Source organism: Macaca mulatta, chromosome 4 (assembly GCF_049350105.2).
Source record: "Macaca mulatta isolate MMU2019108-1 chromosome 4, T2T-MMU8v2.0, whole genome shotgun sequence".
NCBI lineage: Eukaryota > Metazoa > Chordata > Mammalia > Primates > Cercopithecidae > Macaca > Macaca mulatta.
The window spans coordinates 63,265,098-63,272,652 of record NC_133409.1 but is presented as its reverse complement, the minus strand read 5'-3'; positions in this window follow the sequence as shown (position 1 = coordinate 63,272,652).

The following is a 7,555-nucleotide window of genomic DNA, read 5'->3' as shown; positions in this document are numbered from 1 at the left end:
AATACCTCAGAGTACTTTAGTAGCAGAATCAAACAAGTAGAAGAAAAAAATAGTGAGCATGAAGACAGGGTATTTGAAAATACACAGAGAAGACAAAAGGAAAAAAGAATAAAAACAATGAAGCATGTCTACACAATCTAGAAAATAGCCTCAGAAGGCCAAATCTAAGAGTTATTGACCATATAGAGGAACAGAGAAAAAGATAGAAAGTTTACTCAAAGGGATAATAACAGAGAACTTTCCAAACTGAAAGAAAAATATCAATACCCAAGTACAAGAAGGTTATAGAACATGATGTAGATTTAATCCAAAGATAACTACCTCAAGGCATTTAACAGTCAAAACTCCTGAAAGTTAAGGATAAAGAATTCTAAAAGCAACATGAGAAAATAAACAAATAATACATAATGGAGCTCCAGTACATCTGGCAGCAGACTTATCAGTGGAAACATTACAGGACAGAAGAGAGTAGCATGGCATATTGAAAATGCTGAAGGAAAATAATTTTTACCATATAATAATATAACTGGTGAAAATATTCTTCAAACCTGAAGAAGAAATAAAGTCTTTCCCAGACAAACAAAAGTTGAAGGATTTTCTTAATACCAGAACTGTCCTACAAGAAATGTTAAAGGTAGTACTTCAATTAGAAAGAAAAGGACATTAATGGGCAATAAATAATCATCTGAAGGTACAAAACTTACTGGTAGTAGCAAGTACACAGAATATTATAACACTGTAACTGCAATGTGTAAATTACTCTTATCCAAAGTAGAAAGACTAAATGGTGAACCAATAAAAAATCATAGCTACAACTTTTCAAGATATAATCAGTACAATATGATATAAACAGAAACAATAAAAAGTTAAAAAGTAGTGGGTATAGGCCTGGCGTGGTGTCTCATGCCTGTAATCCCAGCACTTTGGGAGGCCAAATTGGGTGAATCATCCAAGGTCAGGAGTTTGAGAACAGCCTGACCAACCTGGTGAAACTGCATCTCTAGTAAAAATACAAAAATTGGCCAGGCATGGTAGTGGTGCCTGTAATCTGAGCTATTCAGGAGCCTGAGGCAGGAGAATCACTTGAACCTGGGGGGGTAGAGGTGACAGTGAGCCAAGATTGTGCCATTGCACTCCAACCTGGGTGACAGAGAGAGACTTCATCCCAGAAAAACTAAAACTAAAAAATTAAAATAAAAGACTTAAAATAAGACCTAAAACCATAAAAAAGCCCTAGAAGAAAATCTAGGCAATACCATTCAGAACATAGTCATGGGCAAAGACTTCATGACTAAAACACCAAAAACAATGGCAACAAAAACCAAAATTGACAAATGGGATCTAATTAAACTAAAGAGCTTCTGCACAGCAAAAGAAACTATCATCAGATTGAGCAGGCAACCTACAGAATGGGAGAAAAATTGTGCAATGTATCCATCCAACAAAGGGCTAATATCCAGAATCTACAAATAACTTAACCAAATTTATAAGAAAAATCAAACAACCTCATCAAAAAGTGGGTGAAGGATATGAACTGACACTTCTCAAAAGAAGACATTTATGCAGCCAACAAAATATGAAAAAAACTCATAATCACTGGTCATTAGAGAAATGCAAATCAAAACCACAATGAGATACCATCTCATGTCAGAGTGATATTCATTAAAAAGTCAGGAAACAACCAGTGCTGGAGAGGATGTGGAGAAATAGGAATGCTTTAACACCATTGGTGGGAGTGTAAATTAGTTCAATCATTGTGGAAGACAGTGTGGCAATTCCTCAAGGATCTAGAATTAGAAATAAAATTTGACCCAGCAATCTTATTACTGGGTATATACACAAAGGATTATAAATCCTTCTACTATAAAGACACATGCACATGTATGTTTTTTGCAGAACTGTTCACAATAGAGACTTGAAACCAACCCAAATGCCCATCAATGATAGACTGGATGAAGAAAATGTGGCACATATACACCATGGAATACTATGCAGCTATAAAAAAGTATGAGTTCATGTCCTTTGCAGGGACATGGATGAAGCTGGAAACCATCATACTCAGGAAACTAACACAGGAAAAGAAAACTAAACACTACATGTTCTCACTCAGAAGTTGGAGTTGAACAATAAGAACACATGGACACAGGGAAGACATTACACACTGGGGCCTGTTGAGGAGTGGGAGGCTAGGGGAGGGATAGCATTAGAAGAAATACCTAATGTAGATGACGAGTTGATCAGTGCAGCAAACCACCATGGCACATGTAAACCTATGTAACAAGGCTGCACGTTCTGCTCATGTATCCCAGAACTTAAAATATCATTAAAAAAAAAAAGTTTTCAAAAAAAGTAGTGGGGATGAAGTTATGGTGACATTTATTAGTTTTCTTTCTTCTGGTTCATTTGTTATGCAAATAGTGTTAAGTAGTTATCAGGTTAAAATAATGAGTTATAAGAGATTATTTGAAAGCCTCATGGTAACCTCAAACCAAAAAACATACAATGGATACACACACACACACACACACACACACACACACACACACAAGCAAGAAACTAATATCACCAGAGAAAATCATCTTTACTATAAGAAGACAGAAATGAAAGAAAGAAAAGAAGATCAGAAAACAAATAACAAAATGGCAGCAATAAATTCCCACTTATCTATAATAACATTAAATGTAAATGGAGTAAACCCTTCAATCAAAAGACAGAGACTGGCAAAATGGATGAAAAAACAAGAGCCATTGATCTGTTGCCTACAAGAAACACACTTCACATATAAAGAAACACATAGACTGAAAATAAAGGGATGGGAAAAGATATCCCATGCCAATTGAACCCAAAAAACAGCAGAATTTGGTATACTCATATGAGACAGAATAGATTTCAAGACAAAAACTACAAGAAAGGACAAAGAAGTTCACTACATAAAATAAAGGTCAAGTCAGCAAGAGGATATAACAATTTTAAATATATATGCACCCAACAGGGTAGCACCCAGGTATATAAAGGAAGTATTATTAGAGCTAAAGAGAGAGATAGGCCCCAATACAATACAATATTAGCCGGAGACTTCAACATCCCACTTTCAGCACTAGACAGATCTTTGAGGCAGAAAAATCAAGAACAATGACAACAACAACAACAACAGCAAAAAACAGACTTAATCTGTACTATAGACTAAATGGATCTAAAAGTATTTACAGAACATTTCATCTGAGAGCTTAAGAATACTCATTCTTTTCCTCAGCACAATGGATCATTCCCAAGAATAGACCATATGTTAGATCACAAAACAAGTCTTAAAACATTTCAAAAAATTAAAATAGCATAAAGCATCTTCTCTGACCACAATGCAATAAAACTACAAATAAATAGGAGGAATTTAGGGAACTATACAAATACATAAAAATTAAATATTACACTCCTGAATGACCAGTGGGTCATTGAAGAAATTAAGAAGGAAATTGAAAAATGTCATGAAACAAATGATAAGGAAGACACAACATGTCAAAACCTGTGGGATACAGCCAAGGCAGTACTAACAGGGAAGTTTATAGCTATAAATGCCTACGTCAAAAAGAAGAAAAACTTCAAATAAACAATCTAATGATGTATATTAAAGAATTAGAAAAGCAAGAGCAAACCAAACCCAAATTTGTTAGAAAAAAAGAAATAGCATAGATCAGAGCAAAAATAAATAAAATTGAAATGGAAAAAAAAAATACAGAACATCAATGCAACAAAAAGTTGGTTTCTTGAAAACCTAAAGAACATGGACAAACATTCAGCCAGACTAAGAAAAAAAGAGGCAAAATCCAAGTAAATACAATCAGAAATGTAAAAGGAGACATTACAATTGATACTGCAGAAACTCAAAGGGTCGTTAGTGGCTACTATGAACAATTATATGCTAATAATTTGAAAATCTAGAAGAAATGAACAAATTCCTAGATATATGCAACCTACCAAGATTGAACCAGGAAGAAATCTAAAACCTGAACATACCAATAACAAGTAATGAGATCAAAGATATAATAAAAGTCTTACAGTAAGGAAAAGCCCAGGATCTGATGGCTTCGCTGTTGAATTTCACCAAGCATTTAAAGAACTAATACAAAACCTACTCAAAATATTCCAAAAAATAGAGGAGTAGGGAATATTTTCAAAGTCATTCCATGAGATCAGTATTACTCAGAAAGAAAGAAAGAAAGAAAGAAAGAAAGAAAGAAAGAAAGAAAGAAAGAAAGAAAGAAAGAAAGAAAGAAAGAAAGAAAGAAAGAGACAGACGGAAAGAAAGAAAAAAGAAAGAAAGAAAAAAGAAAGAAAAAGAAAGAAAGAAAGAAAGAAAGAAAGAAAGAAAGAAAGAAAGAAAGAAAGAAAGAAAGAAAGAAAGAAAGAAAGAGAAGGAAGGAAGGAAGGAAGGAAGGAAGGAAGGAAGGAAGGAAGGAAGGAAGGAAGGAAGGAAGCAGGCAAGCAGGAAGGAAAAAAAAACTACAGGCCATTATCTCTGATGAATATTGATGCAAAAGTCCTCAACAAAATACTAGCAAACCAAATTCAGTAATACATTAGAGAAATCATTCATCATGACCAAGTGGGACTTATCCCTGGGATACAAGCATGGTTTAACATATGCAAATCAATCAATGTGATACATTATATCAATCAAATGATGGATAAAAAACATATGATCGAGCATGGGGGGGGGCGGAGCAAGATGGCCGAATAGGAACAGCTCCAGTCTCCAACTCCCAGTGAAAGCGACACAGAAGACCAGTGATTTCTGCATTTTCAACTGAGGTACTGGGTTCATCTCACTAGGGAGAGCCGGACAATCGGTGCTGGTCAGCTGCTGCAGCCCGACCAGCGAGAGCTGAAGCAGGGCGAGGCATCGCCTCACCTGGGAAGCACAAAGGGGAAGGGAATCCCTTTTCCTAGCCAGGGGAACTGAGACACACAACACCTGGAAAATCGGGTAACTCCCACCCCAATACTGCGCTTTAAGCTAATGGGCACATCAGGAGATTATATCCCACACGTGGCCGGGAGGGTCCCACACCCACGGAGCCTCCCTCATTTCTAGCACAGCAGTCTGCGATCTCTCAGCAAGGCAGAAGCGAGGGTGGGGGAGGGGTGCTCACCATTGCTGAGGCTTCAGTAGGTAAACAAAGCTGCTGGGAAACCCGAACTGGGTGGAGCTAACAGCAGCTCAAGGAAACCTGCCTGTCTCTGTAGACTCCACCTCTGGGGACAGGGCACACTAAACAATAACAAACGCAGCAGAAACCTCTGCAGACACAAACGACTATGTCTGACAGCTTTGAAGAGAGCAGTGGATCTCCCAACACGGAGGTTGAGATCTGAGAAGGGACAGACTGCCTGCTCAAGTGGGTCCCTGAACCCTGAGCAGCCTAACTGGGAGACATCCCCCACTAGGGGCAGTCTGACACCCCACACCTCACAGGGTGGAGTACACCCCTGAGAGGAAGCTTCCAAAGCAAGAATCAGACAGGTACACTCGCTGTTCAGCAATATTCTATCTTCTGTAGCCTCTGCTGCTGACACCCAGGCAAACAGGGTCTGGAGTGGACCTCAAGCAATCTCCAACAGACCCACAGCTGAGGGTCCTGACTGTTAGAAGGAAAACTATCAAACAGGAAGGACACCTACACCAAATCCCCATCAGTACGTCACCATCATCAAAGTCCAGAGGCAGATAAAACCACAAAGATGGGGAAAAAGCAGGGCAGAAAAGCTGGAAATTCCAAAAATAAGAGCACATCTCCCCCAGGAAAGGAGCGCAGCTCATCGCCAGCAACGGATAAAGCTGGATGGAGAATGACTTTGACGAGATGAGAGAAGAAGGTTTCAGTCCATGAAACTTCTCAGAGCTAAAGGAGGAATTACGTACCCAGCACAAAGAAACTAAAAATCTTGAAAAAAAAAGTGGAAGAATTGAAGGCTAGAATAATTAATGCAGAGAAGGTCATAAACAAAATGAAAGAGATGAAAACCATGACACAAGAAATACGTGACAAATGCACAAGCTTCAGTAACCGACTCGATCAACTGGAAGAAAGAGTATCAGCGATTGAGGATCAAGTGAACGAAATGAAGCGAGAAAAGAAACCAAAAGAAGAAAGAAGAAAAAGAAATTAACAAAGCCTGCAAGAAGTATGGGATTATGTAAAAAGACCAAATCTACATCTGATTGGGGTGCCTGAAAGTGAGGGGGAAAATGGAACCAAGTTGGAAAACACTCTTCAGGATATCATCCAGGAGAACTTCCCCAACCTAGTAGGGCAGGCCAACATTCAAATCCAGGAAATACAGAGAACGCCACAAAGATACTCCTCGAGAAGAGCAACTCCAAGACACGTAATTGCCAGATTCACCAAAGTTGAAATGAAGGAAAAAATCTTAAGGGCAGCCAGAGAGAAAGGTCGGGTTACCCACAAAGGGAAGCCCATCAGACTAACAGCAGATCTCTCAGCAGAAACTCTACAAGCCAGAAGAGAGTGGGGGCCAATATTCAACATTCTTAAAGAAAAGAATTTTCAACCCAGAATTTCATATCCAGCCAAACTAAGATTCATAAGTGAAGGAGAAATAAAATCCTTTACAGATAAGCAAATGCTTAGAGATTTTGTCACCACTAGGACTGCCTTACAAGAGACCCTGAAGGAAGCACTCAACATGGAACGGAACCAGCCATTGCAAAAACATGCCAAAATGTAAAGACCATCGAGGCTAGGAAGAAACTGCATCACCTAACGAGCAAAATAACTAGTTAATATCATAATGGCAGGATCAAGTTCACACATAACAATATTAACCTTAAATGTAAATGGACTAAATGCTCCAATTAAAAGACATAGACTGGCAAACTGGATAAAGAGTCAAGACCCATCAGTCTGCTGTATTCAGGATACCCATCTCACATGCAGAGACATACATAGGCTCAAAATAAAGGGATGGAGGAAGATTTACCAAGCAAATGAAGAACAAAAGAAAGCAGGGGTTGCAATACTAGTCTCTGATAAAACAGACTTTAAACCATCAAAGATCAAAAGAGACAAAGAAGGCCATTACATAATGGTAAAGGGATCAATTCAACAGGAAGAACTAACTATCCTAAATATGTATGCACCCAATACAGGAGAACCCAGATTCATAAAGCAACACCTTAGGAACTTACAAAGAGACTTAGACTCCCATACAATAATAATGGGAGACTTCAACACTCCACTGTCAACATTAGACAGATCAATGAGACAGAAAGTTAACAAGGATATCCAGGAATGGAACTCATCTCTGCAGCAAGCAGACCTAATAGACATCTATAGAACTCTCCACCCCAAATCAACAGAATATACATTCTTCTCAGCACCACATCACACTTATTCCAAAATTGACCACATAATTGGAAGTAAAGCACTCCTCAGCAAATGTACAAGAACAGAAATTATAACAAACTGTCTCTCAGACCACAGTGCAATCAAACTAGAACTCAGGACTAAGAAACTCAATCAAAACCGCTCAACTACAT